The 25,339-nt window shown below is 43.3% G+C and overlaps 4 pseudogenes; all 4 read left to right on the top strand.

Annotated features, from left to right (window-relative positions):
* The first annotated feature begins 6,432 nt into the window (after positions 1–6,432).
* On the top strand, positions 6,433–7,670 carry LOC147003647 (RNA-binding protein EWS pseudogene; annotated as a pseudogene).
* Positions 7,671–11,348: 3,678 nt separating this feature from the next.
* LOC147003646 (uncharacterized) lies at positions 11,349–12,103 on the top strand (annotated as a pseudogene).
* Positions 12,104–13,812: 1,709 nt separating this feature from the next.
* LOC147003645 (RNA-binding protein EWS pseudogene) lies at positions 13,813–14,315 on the top strand (annotated as a pseudogene).
* A 2,351-nt stretch (positions 14,316–16,666) lies between these two features.
* Positions 16,667–17,905, top strand: LOC147003644 (RNA-binding protein EWS pseudogene; annotated as a pseudogene).
* The last annotated feature ends 7,434 nt before the right edge of the window (positions 17,906–25,339 follow it).

Genomic DNA, 25,339 nt, shown 5'->3' with positions numbered 1-25,339 from the left:
CTAGCAATTTTTGGAAATCATTCAAGGTATGTAGGTGATCTTTGCGAATCTCTAATTTTTGAGGAACAATTTTGTCAGGATAAATGAGTGACCCTAGGAAGGCTCCCATTTGAGCAACTTGCACCTTTTCAGTGGCCACCTGCAATCCCCATTGCCCTAACGTTTTTATTAATATAGGGTATGCATCTTGCAATAATTGTGAATTTTTATGGCAAATCAAAATGTCATCCATATAAATTATCACCTGTAATGATGGAAAATGCTCTCTAACTGACTTAAGTGCCAATTGCACATACAGTTGACACATGGTGGGACTATTCGCCATCCCCTGAGGTAGGACCTTCCATTGGTATCTTTGATCCGGTTCTAAATGATTAATGGCTGGGATGGTAAATGCAAATCTTTGCCTATCTTGAGGGCATAAAGGTATAGAGAAAAAGCAATCTTTAATATCTATAATTATAATTTCCCAATTTTTGGGTAAGGCAGAAAGCAATGGTAGTCCTCGCTGAACTGGTCCAAATAGACGCATTTGTGCATTAATAGCTCTAAGATCATGTAATAAGCGCCATTTGCCTGATTTTTTCTTAATTACGAAAATAGGTGTATTCCAGGGTGAGGTAGAGGGCTCTAAATGACCTAAGCGTAGCTGTTCAGAAATTAGTTTTGTAGCTGCTTCTAACTTTTCAGAGGAGAGAGGCCATTGAGGAACCCATACAACTTCCTCTGTAAGCCATGGTATGGGCATGGAGCCCTCAACGGCCCCTAGAAAAAACCCAAACCTTGTCTCCCATTATTACCTTTTTGAGGGATAGGTTCAAGTTTACCCTGCTCTCCTTTCCCTAATCCCCTTCCTTCTTTATAGCCCATTTTCTTCATTATTTGAACAGCTTGTGGCGAGTATTCATTAGTCAAGGTCAGTCCTAGTGCCTGTAAGATGTCTCTCCCCCAGAGATTTACTGGGAGTGGTAAAACATAGGGAGTGAATCGTCCTGTTTGACCTTCAGGAGCTGTCCAGCTCAAAGAACGGGAACTAATAGTGGGACAGGACTGATAACCTAAACCTTGCAAAGAACGTGATGACTGAGTAACGGGCCAAGTTTTTGGCCACCATTGGGAAGAAAGGATACTTTTATCTGCTCCTGTGTCTAAAATCCCTTTAAATTGTTTTCCTTCTATAACTAATTCTAAGAATGGCCTGGAGTCAAGAGGCATCACTAAGTAAGCAGAATCATTTCCAGTAGAACCAATCCCTCTGGTAGCTCGAGGGACACCAGAGGAAGGAAAACAGCCATGTAGGCTTGGCAAAATTATTAACTGAGCTATTCTATCCCCTTGTGAAATAGAAAAGACACCCTGAGGACAGGAACAGAGAACTTGAAGTTCCCCTTCATAGTCTTGATCTACGACTCCAGGGTGAACAATAAGACCTTGTAAGGTAAGGGAGGCCCGGCCCAATATTAGGCCAACACTCCCGGATGGCAGAGGTCCTTTATAGTCAGTAGGAATAGGCTGTACCCCCATTTGGGGCATTAGCATGAATCGGGTGGTGGTACGGAGGTCCAACCCAGCTGATCCTTCTGTTGCCCTGCGGACTGTGGGGTCCACCTTTTGCCTGTCGAGGTCCCATATGTTTTCGGGCCCTGAGACCTGAGGGCCCTGTACTGGTTTTTTGGAATGGTCTCATTATCTACTGCTTGAGGGAATCCTGGCTGCAGGGGCCTGCCTCGAATGTCCCTGACTGAACGACAATCTCTAGCCCAATGATATCCTTTTCCACACTTAGTACACAGTCCTGGTGCTCTCCTTTTGACAAGGGCTCTACAGTCCTTTTTTAAGTGTCCCGGTTTGCCACAATTATAGCAGAGTTTAAGCTCAGCCATGTCAGGGCGTTTTTGCCCTTGTAGAATGGCAGCTGCTAAACCTGCATTAGTGAGTGGCCCTCCAAGCTCACGGCAAACCTTCAACCAGTCCTGCAGTCCCTTGCTCTTTCTAGGTGTAATAGCTGCCCTGCATTCCTGGGTAGCCTGTTTATAGATCAACTGTTCAATTAAAGGCATAGCTGTCTCTGGATCCCCAAAAATTCTCCCTGCCGCTTCTGTCATTCTAGCCACAAAATCTGAGAATGACTCCTGTGCACCCTGGGTAATCTTGGTCAAATGCCCACTTGCCTCTCCCTTCTTAGAGAGTGCCTTCCATGCCTTAACTGCAGCAGCTGAGATCTGAGCATAAGCTCCCCAATGGTAATTTGTCTGGTTATTAGCGTGTTGTCCCTGACCTGTAAGCAACTCAAAAGTCCATGTTCCTTGGTCCCCTTCAACATTGGCATTGGCCCTTGCCTGTGCTTGGCAGGAGTCTTGCCACAAAGCTTTCCATTCTAAATACATTCCCATGTTAGGAGATGCGGCTTTTACTATGGTCATCCAATCGCCAGGGGTCATTGCCAGAGTCGCAAGCCTTTCGACTTGGGCTACAGTAAAGTTGGCATTGACTCCATAGTTACGAACTGACTCTGCTAATTCTTTAATCTGTATATACTCCACTGGGGCATGAACGCGTCCGCCCTCTGCGCCTTCAAAGACTGGGAACGCTTGCTGCACTTTTCTCTGTTCCTCTTTTGAAATGAATGAGTCTGATTGATACCTCTGCACGTAGAGCGGAGGTGTACTAGGACCCAGAGGTTGCGGATCTGAAGATCGCATAGTGATTTGACATTTGTCTCTAGCTACTTTTGCTTTCTTTATGTTATTCTGTGACTGATTAGCTCGTCTTTCATCTGGCTGGTATCTTTCATCCTCTAAGTCTGTCTCCTCAGAGGAGCTAAGTTCCTTATCCAATTCTGAGCTACTGACAGCTAGTGCCTTAAACTCATCTAATGGCGGGTAGAGGCTCCTTTCCTTATGTGCCTCTCCAGTTCTTTCTCTCTTCTTCTCTCCCTTTCCATCCCTTTTTCTAATCTCTCCCAAGGCATTCTTTCCTTTATATCTCTTTTCCTCGGGCTCAAGGCCCGTGGAAAGGCCTAAATTCTTCGGTGCACCTTGTTTCGTCCCAACTTTCAATCTCTCTCCCCACTCTGCCTCTGATAGACTGTCTTGAATTTCGTCCAAAATCTTCTGCCCTGCTTCTACCATTTGCTGACAATCCTCATCTGTTAAGCACGATCTCACCAATTTCCATAACGGCATGATCCCTGCTTTAAGTTTGCCGTTCTGCTGTTCCCTAACTAGATCTCCTTTCAGTTTGTCCCAAGAGGTGACAGTTAACGAACCTGAGCAAGCATACCATGGTGCCACACGGTCTACCTCCCTGACAAATGCCTCTATATTCTTAGTGGCGATTTTTAGGCCACACTGCTTCAGGACCGACCTTAACGCCACTACTACAGAGTGAGAAATTCCCATACTGCCGCTATCCAGTCCTGACCTTGACTGAAACTAGTCGCTGTCCAGGCACTGTCCAGGTGCTGTCCGAGCCTGACTGCGACTGGGAACCAGTCAGCAGTTCCAGCGGTGGAAGCAAAACGAAACTGAAAGGGAAAGTGCAATCGCCGTGCAAACAATCAAAAGGGCATCTAACTCTGGAGAAATTTCAAGACTATACTTACCTTGCAGAGCTGTAATGTCCCGCAGTTCTGGTTCCGCCCCGCGAACGAGGGATCTTCCTGGCGCCGGTGTGATGGTATAAAGTCCCCGGGTCTTCGGCGCCACGTATCCCGAGCTTTTGTCCCCGCCGGCAAGAACACACTCAGGACAACCGGAATCTTCTGCGGCAAAGCTTTATTGCTTACTTCTCAGGAAGATCCCGACCCCAGAAAATGGAGTCCCTTATATAGCACTCAGCCATGACGTTTCAGCACCTGATGTGGCGTGACAGCTCTTGATTCGTTGCTCGCTCATCACACCACTATTACACCCCGAGAATGGGCAGTGACTAGGAGTGAGTTCACTCTCGCACTTGCGCACAAGGCTTGTTTACTAGTTTGTCACAGCTGAGGCCAGCGCCATCTTATAATGGTGATTGCTCGCGGCACGCACACGGCTCTCCACAGCGATTGCTCTGCTCGCTGCACGGCTTTCCACAGATGACCATTATCGCCAAGCACTCATGAGATATACTAGGCAGCCAGTTATAACACCTCCATCATATCTTACCTTGTATATGGTCACCTTTATAAGACTTGCCTTGGTCAGTCATAGTGTCTGTTCACAGCAGTACAAGTTTAACTAAGACAGAAGCTGGCACCAGGAGTGGGATATTGTTAATGTAGGCCTGACCTTATTTATTTATTTATCTATTTATTTATTGGAAGAATGTGGATCTGGGTACTTTGGATTTGGAATGCAGTGGAATGCTTTAAATAGGGCAAAAGGAACTACAATATTAAGAATATGGAATGATTTTTACTGAGAAATAGTGTGAAATATGCAGACTTGGTCTAAGAGTTTTCAGGGGAGATTTTCAATATGTGTCCTAAAGAGTGCTTTTGTGATATTTTGGGGACGAATGTGGTCCAATTTTGCTCTTGTTTTAAGAGCCTGTGTGAGGCTAAGGTGAAGAAAGTCAGATCAATTAAATTGATAAAGAAATCTCAGAAATGCCCATCATAGATTTTTTTCCTCTGGTTAAGTTTCAAAAAAAAGCATTTTAAAGAAACATGGTAAGCTGAGAAAGGAAAAATCGAAAATATATAATCTGAGTATTAAAGGGGCACGCGGAAGTGAAATGGAGCTGAATTCAGTGTTCATGATATTAAATTGGACTAAGGGAGTAGTGCCCTTGTGGCAAGAACCTACCCAAATACATTTAGATCCAAGCATGGTGGTACACATACTTAATCCCAGCAGACAAAGCCGAACAGATCCCTGAAGAAGGACACCCTGAGACATAGTATGTTCTAGGTGGAGAAAAAAAAAAAACTTAAATCCAGGTGTGGTGGCACACACTTTTAATCCCAGGAGTCAGGCATTCTGATATTTAAATTCAAGGTCAAATACAGAGCATGATACAGGACAGCCAAGCTTAGGCAGTGAAGAAGTTAGAAAAGAGGAAGCTAGTGATAATGTAATAGAACAAGAGAACCATGTTCAAGATGTTGCAATCAGCAGAACATAGCGGCTTGGGACATGTTTTTCAAACTGTATAGTCAAGAGGAGAGGAGACTGCTGCTGGTTAGCCCAAGCTAAGGAATTAGTGGTGACCAGCATCACTGGGGTGAAAACTTCTGGGATGTGTATACAGAGAGCACAAAATCATGGTACAGAGATAGCCGAGGTTGTTTGTCATGTTGCAGCTATACTTGGTGTGTAAGAGTCACACAGGTTGTACTGGTTTTGAATGCATGAAGGGGTCATGAATATCATCTGAGGCTTAGCACTGTGAGAAGCCATTGAAGGCCACTGGTGAAGTTTTAGCTGCAGTTGAAGCTGATATCCTGGGACTGATGGGGTCTTGCAAAGGATTTGAAGCTTGACATCATGAAGAAAGCCTATAAGAGTTTATTGGTGAAGCCTAGTTGCAGTTAAATACCCCAGCATACTGGAGAATCCAGTCCCATGGGATGCTCACCAAGAACAAAAGCAGCAGTGGAGTGGATGTACCTGAGCTTGGAGTGATACATATAACAGAACTGGTGACCTGACATCTGCCCTTAGGAGTAGCCCAGAAGATCATGTATGGATCCTGGTTTCAAAGAAGCTGTAACATCCAAGTTGCCTCAGAGACCCAAGATTTTCAAGGTACCAGAGCCAATGGATATCTCCTCAGTAATGCTGGTAACACAGAATGGAACCAGCTCAGGAAAAGAAGTTTGTTGCCATCAACAAAGATGAAAAAGGTGTTTCAGAACTGGCAACTGCTTTGACATCAGACATGAAAATACAAAGTTTAATTTGCATAGCTGGTTCCTGTCTTGATTTGGAGACTAAAGATAAGTGATTGGCTGGGTCTCAGTAGAGACCTTCAACCTTGGAATTTTAAAATTGATACTGCTGTACACTATGTGGACTTTAAAAGTTGGACTAAATGTACTTTTTTATTTTATATGACTAGCTATGGCCTCCATAGACTCGTAGTTGAATGAGCCTATTGGAGTCACATTGTGGAATGTCATGGTTTGAGTATGCTTGGTCCATGGAATAGCACTTTTTGGAGGCCTATCCATGTTGGAATAGGTGTGTTGCTGTTGCCATGGGATTCAAGAAGCTCATTCTAATTGCCTGAAAGTCAGTCTTTCACTACCAGCCTTCAGATGAAGATGAAGAACTCTCTGTTCTGCCTGTACCATGCCTGCCTAGAAGCTTTCATGCTGCTACATTGATGATAATAGACTCATCCTCTAAACCTGTAAGCCAACCCCAATTAAATGTTTTTTGTAAGACGTGCCATTGTCAGGGTGTTGGTTCACAGCAGTAAAACACAAAATAAGACAGTTACTCCCCTCAGACAAGAACCTATAGCCAGGCTAAAAATCAATATAGCCAACTGAGTAGCAGCTATGGGCACCAGAGTTCTTTTCAAAAGAACCACTCCAGTGGCATGGGTATTTATGGGTAGAAATATGGAGAATTTTCCTGACAAGGGGATAACCAGAGCTTAAGTGACCCTGATAACTGTGGCAGGAGAGGAGGGAGGTTTGATTCTAGAAGCATTAGCAAAAGTGGGCAGGGAGGAGTGCAATGGGTACTGTGGAAATCAAGGTGTCTTCAATAAGACTGCTGGACCCATGGATGAAGGACCAGATTTTGATCAAGGCTTTCCTATAGACCTCGATGAAGACTCTGACAACAGTGAAATTTATGTGCAAGGATTAAGTGACAGTGTGACTTCGGATGATCTGAAAGGCTTCTTTAAGCAATATGGGACTGTCAAGGTGACAAAAGTACTGGACAAGCCATGATCAATATCTGCATGGATAAGGAAACAGGAAAGCTTAAATGTGATGCCACAATATCCTACAAAGCTCCACCATCTACCAACAGTGCCATGGAATGGAGATGGAAAAGATGTTCAATGAAGCAAACATAACGATTCTCTAGCCTGAAAGAAGCATCTAATGAACAGGGTGCAGGGTGGCATGCAATCACGTGAGGGCAGAGGGATACCACCACCACTTTGTGGAAGTTCTGGCTCCCAGGGGGTCCTGGAGGAACCTTGGTTTATATGCCAGGACATGGAGGAAGTAGCAGAAGCTCCTCCACAAAAGGGTCTCTGAGGCTCAAGAGGGAATCCCTTTGGAAGGCAAAATGTCCAGCAGAAAGCAGTGTCTGGCAGTGTCTCAATCTGGGCTGTGGAAACCAAATTTCACCTGGAGAACAGAATGCAACCAGTATAAGGCCCCTAATGCTGAGGGTTCCTCTCGCCACCATTTCTGCCTCAGGGTGGTAATCATAGCTAAGGCAGCCCTGGTGGCATGTAAGGAGGAATAGTTGGACTGTGGGACTGACTTTGATTATCATAGCTGAATATTCAGAGGTGGTAGAGGTAGAGACACATAAGACTTCTGAGGAGGCCTCAGCATGGACTAGGTTGGTTTTGGTACAGGAAGACAAGGTAGTCATAGTGGCCCTCCTGGACCTTTATTGGATCAGGCTGAAGGAACAGGCAGACTTGGAGGTCCTGGGAATTTGGATAAACATGAGCACCATCAGCAACACAGAGACTGGCCCTACTAGAGACATGCAGAGCTGCATTGATGACCAGATTTAGTTTTTAAAATAGAAAATGTTTTAAATGTATAATTCCATGTTTATAATGTTAGTGAGAATATTATGTTTATTCTTTGCCTGTACTTTTTATTTTTATCATTTGTGAAGAAACATTAAAACAAGCTAAATAGTGAAAAGATCCACAGTCATATGCATTTTTAATTGTTACAGTGGTAGTTTTGCTACTGAGTAGAGTCTAAGTGTTTGATACCACCAGAAATCTATGTATTCCATTACTCATAAACCATGGATTAAGAATCATCACTATAGAGCAAGTCACAAATCCAACCAGGAAAATAATGTGTACCCCAATAAGAGTTATGCTAACAATGTGGCAAGGGTAGTATTACTAAAATGGACATTGCTGAAGTTCACAGTGTAAAAAGCTCGATAACTTTATTTTCTCCAACATCTTGAATGCACTCAGGAGCTACAAAAAGTAACCCAACAGTTCTGAATTGTCTGAGTCAATATGAGCTTGATTTCTCATGTCCCATCTCCAAAGTTTGTGATACATTCAGCAAGAAGGACTTGCTATTACATTCTGGTTGGTAGTCAGGTTCAATGACAATTGTGTGAATTATTGTGGGTATCCCCACATACTCAGAACAAATACATAAAAGAAGGTATTCTACCTACACGTTCTTTGTCAGCGACTTATGGTTTCTGAGATGAATGTAACACTGTTCAGGATAAGCCCAAAGAAAGACTCACACAGACAAGCATACAAATACTGTCCATTTTCACTTTTGATCATCCTAAGTGTTGTTCCCTTCTTTCCACCCTCATCTCTTTTCCCAGTTTGTATAATGGGAAGTAGTCTTCAGAGATGATTAAAATATACCATGAGCATAAATATTTGAGAGATTGCATATACATATATGTATATATCCATATATGTAGGTATGCATCAGTGTGTGTCTGGATGTACTTATGAGTAATATATATATATATATATATATATACATATATATATACATATATATATATAATGTATTATGTGTTGGGAATTTTACATTAACATTGGTATATATGGATTTATCTCCTCATAATAACATTCATTTTGCATTAGAAACCTGAGCCATTTTGAACTTAAAATATATACTTTCATTGAAATATGTATTTTTAAATCTTTTTGTATTACTTTTATATTTTTATAGTTCAGTCAGTGCCCTCTCATTCCCTTACCCCATTCCTCCTCCATTGTCTACAAGAGGATATCTCCATCACCTCCTGCAATGCCTTCTAACTCCCTGGGGCCTCAAATCTCTCAAGGGATAGGCTCCTCTTCTCCCACTGAGACCAGACCTGTCAGTCCTCTGATGTATATGTGTCCAGAGCCTCAGAACAGTTCATGTATAAGCTGCCTGTTTGGTGGCTCAGTGTCTGAGAGATTACAGGGGTTAGTTGAGACTACTGGTCTTTCTATGGGGTTGCCCTTGTCCTCAGCTTCTTCCAATCTTTCCCTAATTCAACAACAAGAATCCCTGACTTAAGCCCAGTGATTGAATGTAAGTACCTGCATCTGTGTCAGTTAGCTGCTTGTTGGTCCCCTTAGAGGACAACAATGCTAGGCTCCTGTCTGTAAGCACACCATAGCATCAGTAATATTGTCAGGCTGTGGAGCCACCCCTTGAGATGGATCCCACATTGGGCAGGTCACTGGACCATCTTGCCTCAGGCTTTTCTCCATTTTTGTTCCTGTGGCACATTTAGACTGGAACAATCCTAGGTCAGAGTTTTTGACTGTGGATCACAACCTCATCCCTCCACTCAATGCCCTGTCTTTCTAATGGAGGTAGACTCTACAAGTTCCCTCTCCCCACTGTTGGGCATTTGATCTAAAGTTCCTCCCTTTGAGTCCTGAGAGAATCTCACTTCCCAGCTATCTGGTACCTTCTAGAGGGTCCACCCACATTTATCACCCCTAAGTTTGCATACGTCTATTTGTTTTTTCAGGGCTTCTATCCTGTATCCCCCTGCCCCATACCAGATCATGTGCCCTTTTCCCCTCTCCCTTCCTCTGTGTCCAGTGATTTCATTCTTCTCCCTCCCAAGTCCAACTAAAACATCCTCCCTTGCACCCTTCTGCTTGTTAACCTTCATGACTTCTGTGGATTATATCCTATGTATTCTGTAATTCTTTGGCTAGTATCTACTTCTTAAGAAGGACATACCATGCATTTCCTTTCGATTTGAGTTAACTCCCTCAGGAGTATATTTTCTAGTTCCATCCATTTGCCTTCAAAACTCATGATGTCAAAAGGATCCAAAAGGATCCGACCCACAGGTTGAGAACACCTTTGAGCTAGAACTTTTGTACTGAAGGGAATCTTAACTGAGAAAATGCCTCCATAAGACTGGGCTGAAGGCAGACAAGCTTATAGTGCATTTTCCTAATTAGTGACGGATGGATGATTAGTGATTATGGGTGGTGTCAATCCTGGTCCTAATTCTATAAGAAATAGGTCGAGCAAGCCAAGAGAGCAAACCAGCAAGCAGCAGCCCTCATGGTCTCGGCTCCTGCCTCTAGGTTCCTGCCCTGTTTGAGTTCCTGTCCTGACAGCTTTCGATGATGAACATGATCTGGAAATGTAAGTCAAATAAACCCTTTCTTCCCTATGTTGCTTTGGTCATGGTGTTCCATCATAGCAATAGAAGCCATAACTAAGACACCTGGTATCAGGGAGGCTGAGGCAAATAAGCTGCACTGCCACAAGTCTGAGGCCAAGGTGGGTTACACCATAAGTTCAAATCCAGCCTGGGCTATAATGTTAGACCTTGTGTTTACAAACAAACAAACAAACAAACAAACAGCACAATAACAAAGCATACTTGGTGTAGTGGAATACTCCTTTAATTCCAGAACTCAGGAAGAGAGGAAAGTGGACCTTTGAGTTCAAGGACATCCTAGTCAATACTGTGGCCCTATTTCAAAACAAACAATAACATATTACCCCCCCCCCAAAAAAAAAGCAGGGCAGGCTGACAGACACTTGCCTCCAAGCCAGACTTTGATCCCCAGTATAAGTGGTAGGGAGAAGTGACTCCTGCAAGCTGTCGTCTGAGCTCTATGAATCCCAGCACAAGTGTGCACACTCACACACAAGCATGTTATAGGGCTGGCGAGATGGCTCAATGGGTAAGACCACTGACTAAGTTCAAATCCCAGCAACCACATGGTAGCTCACAACCACCCATAATGAGATCTGATGCCCTCTTCTGGTCTATCTGAAGTCAGCTACGGTGTACTTATGTATAATAATAATGAAATCTTTGGGCCAGAGCAGTCAGGGACTGAGCAAGCGCAGCCATCTAGAGCAAGCAGTATTGACCAGAGGGAGCAGGAAGTCCTAAAAATTCAATTCCCAACATCCACATGAAGGCTCACAAACATCTGTTCAGCTACAGTGTACTCACATACATAAAATAAATAAATATATCTTTAAAAAAAAACATACATTACAATCCTAGCACTTGGGAGATGGGTGCAAGATAATAAAGAACTCAAGGTCACTCTCAACTGTTCAAGGACGACCATTAGATAGAAAATCAAGTCTTGAGTCGGTAGTAGGGTGAAAAGCTACTACAATGCTGAGCAGAGGAGGTAGGAACCTGATTTCCAGAAGCAGCTTGGTAGGCACCATGTCCGGGAGCACCACCATCGAGGCAGTTAAGCTCAAGATCCAGGTTCTGCAGCAGCAGGCTGATGATGCTGAGGAGAGGGTCGAGTGCCTCTAGCAGGAAGTGGAGGGAGAAAGGTGGGCCTGGGAGCAGGCTGATGCTGAGGTGGCCTCATTGAACTGCAGGATCCACCTGGTTGAAGAGGAGCGGGACCATGTCCAGGAGCGCCTTGCCACTGTTTTGCAGAAGCTGGAGGGAGTGGAGAAGGCTGCAGATGAGAGTGAGAAAGGTATGAATGTGATTGAAAATAAGGGGTCTAAAAGATGAAAAAAAGATGGAACTCCAGGAAATCCAGCTAAAGGAAGCAGTGCACATTGTAGAAGAGGCAGATAGGAAGTATGAAGAGGTGGCTCATAAGTTGGTGATTATTGAAGGAGACTGGAAACACAAGGAGGAATGTGCTGAGCTGGCAGAGGTCCGCTGGCAAGGCCTGTTGCGAGAGATGGAAGAGCAGATCAGACTGATGGACCAGAACCTGAAGTGTCTGAGTGCTGCTGAAGAAAAGTACTCTCAAAAAGAAGACAAGTATGAAGAAGAAATAAAGATTCGTACTGATAAACTCCAGGAGGCAGAGACCTGTGCTGAGTTTGCTGAAAGATCGGGAATCAAACTGGAGAAGACCATTGATGACTTGGAAGATAAATTGAAGTGCCCCAAAGAGGGGCATCTCTGTACACAAAGGATGCTGGACCCTGCTGGACCTAAAGGAGATGTAGACCTTCCCCATCCCTGCCCCGCGGCCACTCCTCCCTCTGACCTTGACTCTGCCAGAGGACAGCCTCCCTGAAGCTGACTTTGAAACTGAGGGCTGATCTTTTTAACTGAAGACTGCTTTCCCTCCTGCCACCTCCTCTACTCCTCTTGTCTTTTGCACAAAACTGTGTCAGCCTCTTCCCAGAGTTCCAGCGGGAGGGGCTGAACACCTTTTAGAAATTATTCAGTTATTTTTTTTTACTACAAATACCTACTTATATTATGCTTCTTGTAGAGTTAAAAGATGATGTTTGGTTTGATAAAGTAGCCTTAGAAATGCTTAAAAGAGTTAATGCACTAATTAGAGCAAAGCATTTTGCTGTGGCTCTGATTTTATCTATTAGTGCTTTAATAGCCATCCTTACTTCACTTACAGTCTCAACAGTCACCTTAGTCTCAGATATGAAGTCTGCACATTTTGTTATGATGTAAATAAAAATGTCTCTTTAACACTTGCAAGGCAATGAGTTAGAGATAAAATATTAGAAGTAAAACGTGGTGCTGTAGAGGATGTAATTTTAACACTAGGACAAGAAGTGGAAAATATTAAAGTTAGCTTTTTACCAAGTGCCATGCCAGCTTTAAGTAATGTGCCAAATGATAATGATGGTATTTGAGATTGCTTCACTGATCATGTCTTTAAAGAGTTGAAATATATATATATATTTTTTTAATGTATAAAAACCCTAGCTTGAGACCTCCAAAATAGACTCAGATTCAAACTGCCTCCCTGTTTGTTTCTGTTTGTCACTGGTGAATCCTTACCCACCTAGCCTTCAAGGACCCACATTCCAGGGACCCCATACTTGATCAGGGTGATCCATGGTAGAGAGGGCCAAAAATTAGCACAGAGACAGAAGGAAAGGCCATTCGGAGACGACCCCACTTTGGGACCTTTTCCCACCTGCAGACACCAAACAGCCATACTATTCCTGATGCCAAGAAGTGCTTAATGAAAGGAGCCTGATATAGCTGTCTCCTGAGAGGTTCTACCAGCACCTGACCAATACAGATGCAGACACAGCCAACCATCAGAATGAGCCTGAAAATACTAATGGAAGAGTTAGGGGAAGGACTGAAGGAGCTTGCAGCCCCATAAGAAGAACAATATCAACTACCTAGTCCACCCAGAGCTCCCAGGGATTAAACCACCAAAGGAGGAGTACACAGGAAGGAGCCAGGACTCCATATACATATGAAGCAGAGGATGGCCTTATTTGACATCATTGGGAAGGGAGAGACACTTGATGAACCAGAGCAGGGAGATGCTAGAGTGATGAGGTGGGAGTGGTTGAATGGGTGAAGATGTAACCTCATAGAGGCAAGGTGAGGTGACTGGGGGGGATGGGATGGGCATTTCTGGAGGGGTAAACTGGAAGGGGGATATCATTTGAAATGTAAATGAATAAAATGGTTTTTTTAATAAAAGTACATTCCAGCTATGATCATTTAGAAAAAAATTAAGGCCTTCATTATTGATGGGGACTTTGAGAAACACTACCATTGATTCCTGGCCTGAATTGTAGGGAAAGGCTTCCTGTAAAGCAATGCTTCTCAAAAAATATGTCATAACAACTGTAGAACATATATTTCCTCTGGTCTGAAAACTTGCAACCATTGGGGAACAAGAGAGGGAGACAAACTTTGAGAGAACAGGGAAGAAGGAGAGAAAATGGCTTCCATAGATTACAGTGCCTAAAGCTAACCTGCAAACCAACAGGGCTACAGTGCCTACCCAGCTCAGCCAACTCAAAGATATGCACAGACCACCAAGGCATATGGGCACAAAGCCAGGGAACCTATAGACAGCCTACTGATGTCTGCTATACCCACTGCCACCTATGGGCAGATTGCACAGGGAACTTATTATGGACAGCTGCTTACTGGTTATATCACTCCAACTTCCCCCAGGCATTTGGTCAGCTTGCACAAGGATATGGGACTGATGCTTATGACACCAACAATTCTACACTCATCAAAACACAGGCCTTTTACACAGCTCAGTCTGCATATGTCACCTAGGCTGCCTGCTGAGCTTATGATGAGCAGCTAGTAGCCAGCACCCAGAATCCATGCCACCTAAAAGACCACAGAATGGTACCAAGCACTCTTAGACTAGTCAAACTCAATCTAGCACAGGGGGATTATAACCAGCCTAGCCTCGGATACAGATGACCATTATCACCAAGCACTCAGGAGATATACTAGGCAGCCAGTTATAACACCTCCATCATATCTTATCTTGTATATGGTCACCTTTATAAGACTTGCCTTGGTCAGTCATAGTGTCTGTTCACAGCAGTACAAGTTTAACTAAGACAGAAGTTGGCACCAGGAGTGGGATATTGCTAATATAGGCCTGACCTTATTTATTTATTTATCTATTTTTTTATGGGAAGAATGTGGATATGGGGACTTTGGATTTGGAATGCAGTAGAATGCTTTAAATAGGGCAAAGGAACTACAATATTAGGAATATGGAATAATTTGTGACTGAGAAATAGTTTGAAATATGCAGACCTGGTCCAAGAGGTTTCAGGGGAGATTTTCAATATGTGTCCTAAAGAGTGCTTTTGTGATATTTTGGGGACGACTGTGGTCCAATTTTGCTCTTGTTTTAAGAGCCTGTGTGAGGCTAAGGTGAAGAAAGTCAGATTAATTAAATTGAGAAAGAAATCTCAGAAATGCCCATCATAGATTTTTTTCCTCTGGTTAAGTTTCAAAAAAAGCATTTTAAAGATACTTGGTAAGCTGAGAAAGGAAAAATCGCAAATATATAATCTGAGTATTAAAGGGGAAACAGGAAGTGAAATGGAGCTGAATTCTGTGTTCATGATATTAAATTGGACTAAGGAAGTAGTGCCCTTGTGGCAAGAACCTACCCAACTAAATTTAGATCCAAGCATGGTGGTACACACACTTAATCCCAGCAGACAAAGCCGAACAGATCCCTGAAGAAGGACACCCTGAGACAGAGCATGTTCTAGTTGGAGAAAAAAAAAAAAACTTAAATCCAGGTGTGATGGCATACACTTTTAATCCCAGGAGTCAGGCATTCTGATATTTAAATTCAAGGTCAATATACAGAGCATGATACAGGACAGAAAAGCTTAGGCAGTGAAGAAGTTAGAAAAGAGGAAGCTAGTGATAATGTAATAGAACAAGAGGACCATGTTCCAGCTTTTGCATTCAGCAGACAATAGTGGTTCGGGACATCTTTCTCAAACTTTATAGTCAAGAGGAGAGGAGACTGCTGCCGGTTAGCTGAATCTAAGGAATTAGTGGTGCCCAGCATCACTGGGGTGAAAATTTCTGGCACGTGTTTACAGAGAGCACAAAATCATGGTACAGAGATAGCCGAGGTTGTTTGTCATGCTGCAGCTATACTTGGTGTGTAAGAGTCACACAGTTTGTACTGGATTTGAATGCATGAAGGGGTCATGAATATCAGCTGAGGCTTAGCACTGTGAGAAGGCATAGAAGGCCACCAGTGAAGTTTTAGCTGCAGTTGCAGCTGATATCTTGGGACTGATGGGGTCATGCAAAGGATTTGAAGCTTGGCATCATAAAGAGAGCCTATAAGAGGTTATTGGTGAAGCCTAGTTGCAGCTAAATACCCCAGCATACTGGAGAATCCAGTCCCATGGGATGCTCACCAAGAACAAAAGCAGCAGTGGAGTGGATGTACCTGAGCTTGGAGTGATACAGATAATAGAGCTGGAGACCTGACATCTGCCCTTAGGAGGAGCCCAGAAGATCATGTATGGATCCTGGTTTCAAAGAAGCTGTAACATCCAAGTTGCCTCAGAGACCCAAAAATTTCAAGGTACCAGAGCCAATGGATATCTCCTCAGTAATGCTGGTAACACAGAATGGAACCAGCTCAGGAAAAGAAGTTTGTTGCCATCAACAAAGATGCAAAAAGTGTTGCAGAACTGACAATTGCTTTGACATCAGACATGAAAATACAAAGTTTAGTTTGCATAGCTGGTTCCTGTCTTGATTTGGAGACTAAAGATAAGTGATTGGCTGGGTCTCAGTAGAGACATTGAACTTTGGAATTTTAAAATTGATACTGCTGTACACTATGTGGACTTTAAAAGTTGGACTAAATGCACTTTTTTATTTTATATGACTAGCTATGGCCTCCATAGACTCGTAGTTGAATGAGCCTATTGGAGTCACATTGTGGAATGTCATAATTTGAGTATGCTTCGTCCATGGAATAGCACTTTTTGGAGGCCTATCCATGTTGGAATAGGTGTGTTGCTGTTGCCATGGGCTTCAAGAACCTCATTCTAATTGCCTGGAAGTCAGTCTTTCACGAGCAGCCTTCAGGTGAAGATGAAGAACTCTCTGTTCTGCCTGTACCATGCCTGCCTAGAAGCTATCATGCTGCTACCTTGATGATAATGGACTCATCCTCTAAACCTGTAAGCCAACCCCAATTAAATGTTGTTTTTTGTAAGACGTGCCATTGTCAGGGTGTTGGTTCACAGCAGTAAAACAAAAAATAAGACAGTTACTCCCCTCAGAAAAGAACCTATAACCAGGCTAAAAATCAATATAGCCAACAGAGTAGCAGCTATGGGCACCAGAGTTCTTTTCAAAAGAACCACTCCAGTGGCATGGGTATTTATGGGTAGAAATATGGAGAATTTTCCTGACAAGGGGATAACCAGAGCTTAAGTGACCCTGATAACTGTGGCAGGAGAGGAGGGAGGTTTGATTCTAGAAGCATTAGCAAAAGTGGGCAGGGAGGAGTGCAATGGGTACTGTGGAAATCAAGGTGTCTTCAATAAGACTGCTGGACCCATGATTGAAGGACCAGATCTTGATCAAGGCTTTGCTATAGACCTCGATGAAGACTCTGACAACAGTGAAATTTATGTGCAATGATTAAGTGACAATGTGACTTTGGATGATCTGAAAGGCTTCTTTAAGCAGTGTGGGACTGTCAAGATTAACAAAAGAACTGGACAAGCCATGATCAATATCTCCATGGATAAGGAAACAGGAAAGCCTAAATGTGATGCCACAATGTCCTACAAAGCTCCACCATCTACCAACAGTGCCATGGAATGGAGATGGAAAAGATGTTCAATGAAGCAAACATAAAGATTCTCTAGCCCGAGAGAAGCATCTAATGAACAGGGTTCAGGGTGGCATGCAATCATGTGAGGGCAGAGGGATACCACCACCACTTTGTGGAAGTTCTGGCTCCCAGGTGTTCCTGGAGGAACCGTGTTTTATATGCCAGGACATGGAGGAAGTAGCAGAAGCTCCTCCACAAAAGGGTCTCTGAGGCTCAAGAGGGAATCCCTTTGAAAGGTAAAATGTCCAGCAGCAAGCAGTGTCTGGCAGTGTCTCAATCTGGGCTGTGGAAACCAAATTTCACCTGGAGAACAGAATGCAACCAGTATAAGGCCCCTAATGCTGAGGGTTTCTCCCTCCACCATTTCCACCTCGGGGTGGTAATCATAGCTGAGGCAGCCCTGGTGGCATGCAAGCAGGAATAGTTGAACTGTGGGACTGACTTTGATTATCATAGCTGAATATTCAGAGGTGGTAGAGGTGGAGACACATAAGACTTCTGAGGAGGCCTCAGCATGGACTAGGTTGGTTTTGGTACAGGAAGACAAGGTAGTCATAGTGGCCCTCCTGGACCTTTATTGGATCAGACTGAAGGAACAGGCAGACTTGGAGGTCCTGGGAAATTGGATAAACATGAGCACCATCAGCAACACAGAGACTGGCCCTACTAGAGACATGCAGAGCTGCATTGATGACCAGATTTAGTTTTTAAAATAGAAAATGTTTTAAAAGTATAAGTCCTTGTTTATTATGTTAGTGAGAATATTATGTTTATTCTTTGCCTGTACTTTTTATTTTTATCATTTGTGAAGAAACATTAAAACAAGCTAAATAGTGAAAAGATCCACAGCCATATGTATTTTTAATTGTTACAGTGGTAGTTTTGCTACTGAGTAGAGTCTAAGTGTTTGATACCACCAGAAATCTATGTATTCCATTACTCATAAACCATGGATTAAGAATCTGTGATGAAAGGATGGACCATTTAGAGACTGCCGTATCCAGGGATCCATCCCATAATCAGCTTCTAAACGCTGACACCATTGCATACACTAGCAAGATTTTGCTGAAAGGACCCAAATATAGCTGTCTCTTGTGAGAAGATGCCGGGGCCTTGCAAACACAGGAGTGGATGTTCACAGTCAGCTATTGGATGTATCACAGGACTCCCAATGGAGAAGCTAGAGAAAGTACCCAAGGAGCTAAAGGGATCTGCAACCATATTGTAGGAACAACATGATGTACTAACCAGAACCCTGGAGCTCTTGTCTCTAGCTGCATATGTATCGAAAGATGACCTAGTTGGCCATCAATGGAAAGAGAGGCCTATTGGACTTGCAAACTTTATATGCCCCAATATAGGGGAATGCCAGGGCCAGAAGAGTGGGAATGGGTGGGTAGGGAAGTAGGGGGCGCTATGGGGGACTTTTGGGATAGCATTGGAAATGTAATTGAGGAAAATATGTAATAAAAATATTAAAAATTAAAAAAAAAATAAAAAAATAAAATGCCATATGACCACTAAGAAAAAAAAAAAAAGAATCATCACTATAGAGCAAGTCACAAATCCAACCAGGAAAATAATGTGTACCCCAATAAGAGTTATGCTAACAATGTGGCAATGGTAGTCTTACTAAAATGGACATTGGTGAAGTTCACAGTGTAAAAAGCTCGATAACTTTATTCCTCCAATATCTTGAATGCACTCAGGAGTTATAAAAAGTAACCCAACAGTTCTGAATTGTCTGAGTCAATATGAGCTTGATTTCTCATGTCCCATCTCCAAAGTTTGTGATACATTCAGCAAGAAGGACTTGCTATTACATTCTGGTTGGTAGTCAGGTTCAATGACAATTGTGTGAATTATTGTGGGTGTCCCCACATACTCAGAACAAATACATAAAAGAAGGTATTCTACCTACACGTTCTTTGTCAGCGACTTATGGTTTCTGAGATGAATGTAACACTGTTCAGGATAAGCCCAAAGAAAGACTCACACAGACAAGCATACAAATACTGTCCATTTTCACTTTTGATCATCCTAAGTGCTGTTCCCTTCTTTCCACCCTCATCTCTTTCCCCAGTTTGTATAATGGGAAGTAGTCTTCAGAGATGATTAAAATATACCATGAGCATAAATATTTGAGAGATTGCATATACATATATGTATATATCCATATACATCCTCCCTGAAGCTGACTTTGAAACTGAGGGCTGATCCTTTTAACTGAAGACTGCTTTCCCTCCTGCCACCTCCTCTACTCCTCTTGTCTTTTGCACAAAACTGTGTCAGCCTCTTTCCAGAGTTCCAGCGGGAGGGGCTGAACACCTTTTAGAACAATATTTAAAAGACTGTGAGCACAACACAGTGTCTTCAATGCAGTTGTGATATGCACATTGTGATTACTTTCTGTCTTAGCAACCATTTTTAACATTCCAAGCACTTCTGCCACTTGGAGCAGCACATATTAGCCTAATGGATACTGTTGCACCATGGAGGAGAAACCCAGGATTGGGCGTGCCTTGCTGAGAGCCAGCAGAGCCCAGGCAGGCTCCACTGTGGGAGAGCTCAGTGCTCTGCACCAAGTCTTAGCCAAACAACAGGGAGATTCTAGGAAGTTAGCCAAAAACAGAAAAACTATTCCAGGCTGTGAAGGTTTTCAGCTTTTGTTTCTTAGAACAACTTTACACTTATTTTTATTTTGTACTTTTTCCATCAGATGTGACCAAATAAGACAGTGAGATGTCTGAGACAGCCCCACCTCCCATGGCCTCATGAATGTTAGGCAAATGTGCTACCATTCAGCCCCAGCCCTCAGCCCAAATTTGTTGCATCTCTACCCCTTTCCTTACTGCTCAAAGATCGATCTTGCTGCCCCTTAGTGTTGTGGTGACCTCTTAGAGGTCACCTGCCCCCAAGGGAGACAGAGAAAGGAAAATTATGTTTGTGCCACTGATTGAGCCACATGAACATCATCTCATAGCTCTTTCCTGAAGCTGAGGTCTCTAAAGTGCCATCTCACTGTGCTTTGTATCGGTCAGTGCTAGAGAAATCTTGAATAGCTTATGTGAAAAAAAAAACTTTTTAAATTTTACATTATTTTGAATGTTTTTGTTTTGGGGGGTTGGGTTAGTTTGGCCAAGTCATTGGCAGTGAGAATTCTTTGCAGTCTGTGGGCTAGTGGTGTGCTCATCCTTAAAGTGTCCCCACCTGTACTGGGTATTCCTGGTTGTCAACTTGACTCTATTTGCAATGAACTACAATCCAGATTTGGAAGGCTCACCAGTGACCCTTATCTAGAGGCTTGGAGATAGAAGTTTCTGATCTGGATCTTGGTATGGAGATCTTGAGCATAGTGGCTATGGACTCCAGAAGATTAAATCTCTGAGTTCAAGGTCATCCAGGATTAAAGGTGTGGTGGAACACACCTTTAACCTGGGCTACACCTTTCATCTGCGATTAAAGGTGTGGTGGAACACGCCTTTAATCTGGGCTACACCTTCTGATGGAGACAATATAAGGACATTGGATGAAGGGAGCCTTGCTCTTGCTCCTTCACCTGCTTGCTGTGTAACTGCTAGATCCTTTGACTTCCATTCACAGCTACTACTGAATCAATTGTCATTGTATTCCACACAGTATTGCTTCTGACCAAGGAACTCATTTCACAGCCAGAGAAGTGCGACAGTGGGCTCACAATCATGGAACTCATGGGTCTTACCATGTTCCCCATCATCCTGAAGCAGCTGGTCTGATAGAAAGATGGAATGGCCTTTTGAAGATGCAGTTACAGTGCCAATGAGGTGGTAACAGCATGGAAAGGCTGGGGCAGAGTTCTTCAGAAGGCAGTATATGCTTTGAATCCGAATTTGCTATATGGTACAGTTTCCCCCATAGCCAGGATCCATGGGTCTAGGAATCATGGGTGGAAAAGGGAATAGGTCCACTTATTATCACTCCTCGTGAAGCAATAGGAAAATTTTTGCTTCCTGTCCCCATAACTCTAGGTTCTGCTGGCCTAGAAGTTTTGGCTCCAGAGGGGGGAGTGCTCCTACCAGGAGCTACAACAAACATTCCATTGAACTGGAAGCTCAGACTTCCCCTGGTCATTTTGGGCTTCTAATGCCCTTAAACCAACAGGCTAAGAAAGGAATAACAGTGTTAGGAGGGGTGATAGATCCAGATTACCAGGGGGAAATTGGATTGCTTCTTCACAATGGAGGTAAGCAAGATTATGTCTGGAATGTAGGAGATCCCTTAGTACTACCATGTCCTGTGATTAAAGTCAATGGGAAACTACAACAGCCTAATCCAAGCAGGATGACATAGGACACAGACCCAGGAATGAAGCTATGGTCAATCCTCCAGGAAAAGAGCCAAGACTTGCTGAGGTGCTTGCTGAAGGTGAAGGAAATACAAAATGGGTAGTACAGGAACATCCCTCCATGGCCTCTGCATCAACTCCTGCTTCCTGACTTGCTTGAGTTCCAGTCCTGACTTCCTTTGGTCATACTCAGTATGAGTTCCAGTCCTGACTTCCTTTGGTCATACAGCAGTATGGAAGTGTAAGCTGAATAAAGCCTTTCCTCCCCAACTTGCTTCTTGGTTATGATGTTTGTGCAGGAATAGAAACCCTGACTAAGACACCAGCCAATTGTCATGTTCAGCTGGTTTCTTCTCGGCCTGTTAGGTGGGCACCCTGCAGATTCCTGGCTAGTTTGTACTCTCCTCTGACCAGAGAAAGAGAACTGTGTTGTGCTACTGTTTTAATACTGAATATTGACAAGTGACAATTTGAAATAAAGAACCAGTCCCTTCAAAGAAAAAAAAAAAAAGAAAATCAAGTCTTTGCAAAAAATAGAAATCAAGTCTGTTAATCTCACTTCTGAAACAAGGCTTTCCTGAACTCACTCCCTTATACTAACCACACACCACATACGCACACACACACACACACACACACACACACACACACACACTTTCCTTTTCTCTGTTCCCACTCTCTTCCTTAATTTACTAGGATGGCCTCAAGGTTATAGACAGGTGTGAATCAGCACACTCATTCAGTACTTATTTTCTGTAACCCACTGTAACTAAGGCCATGCTAGAACTATGCTGTTGAGTACTTTAACCCCTGGAAAGGACAGCACTTTGAATAACTTTTTGTTCTCTCCTTCTCCATACACATGGGTCCTACCTAGAGTTAGCACTCAGGTTACTATTAATTTGTAAAGCTCTATAATTTTTAAAAAGATTTATTATTTTATTTTATGTATATGGCTGTTTTGCCTGCATGTATGTCTGTGCCCCTTTTGTGTGCCTGTTGCCCTCAGAGGCTACAAGAGGGCATCAGATCCCAGGGAACTAGAGCCACAGACAGTTGTTGGCTTCCATGTTGGTATTTGGATTTGGACCTGGGTCCTCTGGAAGAACAGCCAATGCTTTTAACAACTAAGCCATCTCCCCAGCCTCCTAGTAAAACGGTAAGCAAGTCTGCCAGCCCTAAGTCTTCAATACCACCCTGCTGAGGAATATGTTTCCAACACACAACCACTATCCAAATCAGAGGACCATGCATTTTCATTGGCCCAAGTGTTTGTTTAGATCCTAAGCAAAGCTTATCAGTGTCCTTGCAAGTCACAGTCTAAATGTGGATTCTATTCAGAATGTTCTCACAGCATCCCCAGGTCACCTCCCCACAAGCATAGAGCATAGAGTTCGAATAAATAGAGCTCGAAAGAAGAAGGCCCTTAGCACATAGACCCAAGCTACCTAACCCTGACTGTGGATTTCTCAGCATCTAGACCTGTGAGAAGTAACTACCTGTTAAAATTATTAGAAAAACTAGAAAACAAACTTCAGAGAAGCCAGGCTCATAGATGGCATTTGCTGCTCAAAGTTCCCCAGAGGGCCAGCAAGATGGCTCAGCAAGTAGATAGACTGGCTCCACACAGTAGGCAGAGAAAACAGACGCACATACACATGCCATAGCACAAATGCCACCCTCCTTGGCATAAAATATAAATATAATCATGTTTTTCCAAAAACAGTTTAAAAAGGAGAGAAAACCCCCACATAAGACTCTTTAGAAAAACAAAAACTTGCAAAAAAGCAGAGACCACTGACAGTAAGAACTGAACTAATTTTTACTACTATAAATATGATAAATACAGAAAACAAACAAAATAAGATCTCTCTTAACTGAAACTGGCCTTCCACTCACAATCCTCCTCCCTTAGCCTCTCAAGGACTAACACAAAAGTATCATTACATCTGGACAAAAATAAATGTGGGGGGTGGAGAAGAGTGGGGGCTTAGTAGGTAAAAGTGCTACTCACTACAGGGGAGGTGGCTCTGTGGTGAAGAGTATGGACTGCTCTTCCAAAGGACCTGAGTTTGATCCCTAGCACCATGTCAGGAGGCTCACAACTTCCAGCAATTTCAACTGCAGGGGATGTGGCACATCTGGCCTTCTCCATCACCTGTACTCACACACATACTGATGCACAGACACACACACAGATGTAGGAGATGGGAGATCCTCATGATCACAGGTAAGCCTTCAAGGAAACCAGGATTGTTAACCATGCAGGGTTAACTCTTCCGAGGAAGGGTTCCAGAACCTATTTTCTACCCAGAAGGCTGGGAGTGCAGCTGGTTAACAGGCAGGTGCCATTTGTATGGTCACACCTGTCTCCCCAGACTCTGAGCATTTATCTCCCTCTATAGTACCACCCTTGCCCAGACCCAATTAATCTATAGAACTTATCTTTATAGAAGAGGTCACATGTACTTTACAGAGAGTTTCGATGGAGTCATGCCTTAGGCTTTATTGTGCATACAGAATTAAGTATCACCAAAAAAATTTGTCTGAACTCTTCGAGCCATCGAATTTGCACATAGCCCTGCACACATAGACATGACTAAAAGAATAAAAATATATTGGGGGCAGGGTTGGGCAGAGGGGAAGACTAGCTAAAGAATCTGGAAATCTTAACTCTGGGTTCTACAAAACACCCTTCTTCCATGGTCCTCTTCTCTACATTATCCTGGGAGCCAAAAGATGAATAACACAGGAAGAGATGAGTCTAGAAAGTGCTTGAAGCAGTGGGAAGAAAAGAAGATTAGCTCAGAGGACCTCTTAAGCATCAAGGCCTGGAGTCAGAGGGTGAAATGAGAGCAGCCAATGACCCTGAACTGGGGAGCTATCAAGACTACCCAGAGAGACCAGAAGCCCAAGGGTTTCCAGTATCACCTCCCAGTACAGGGTCCCCTGAGCTAGAGCAGGCTGCCTGGACTCCTCTTGGGTAAAAGCCACATCCTCAAAGGTGAAAGACACCTGAAAAGTCATTAAACATATTAGCACTGGCTTCAGGTTTTCCCTAAAAATACAGAGATTAATGCCCAAACTGCACAGCACATCCTGAAGGCTATGCTGTTTCATGGGCCACAAGGGATGAGACAGGCTGTTTGGAGCATTAATGGCTAGTTTTAATTGACAACTTGACACAATCTAGAATCACCTAGGAAGATAGTCCCGGTGAGGGACTTCCTAGAACAGGTTGACCTGTGGGCACATCAGTGAGATTATGTTGATAATCTTGATTCTGTTAAGTAGGAAGACCCAACCTAAAAGTAGTTGACACCATTCCTAGGTTTGAGTATCAGAATGTATAAAAAGGGAAAAGTGGAGTCACTGAGTTGGCTCAGAGGGCAAAGGCACTTGAGATCAAGCTTTACAACTTGATCTCTACTCAGGGACTTTACCAAGGAAAAGGCAAGAACTCAATTCCCAAAGTTGTCTTCGGGCCTCCAAATGCAAACCCATACTTGCACTCACTAATAAGAATGCATGTAGGGGCTAGTGAGATGACTCAGTGGGTAAGAGCACCCGAATGCTCTTCCAAAGGTCCATTGTTCAAATCCCAGCAACCACATAGTGGCTCACAACCATCCGTAACGAGATCTGGCGCCCTCTTCTGGAGTGTCTGAAGACAGCTACAGTGTACTTACATATAATAAATAAATAAATCTTAAAAAAAAAAAAAAAAAAAGAAGGCTGGAGAGATGGCTCAGAGGTTAAGAGCACTGACTGCTCTTCCAG

This window comes from Mus caroli, unplaced genomic scaffold (assembly GCF_978045245.1).
Source record: "Mus caroli unplaced genomic scaffold, Mus_caroli_1 scaffold_8, whole genome shotgun sequence".
NCBI lineage: Eukaryota > Metazoa > Chordata > Mammalia > Rodentia > Muridae > Mus > Mus caroli.
This window is presented reverse-complemented; position numbering and strand designations above follow the sequence as displayed.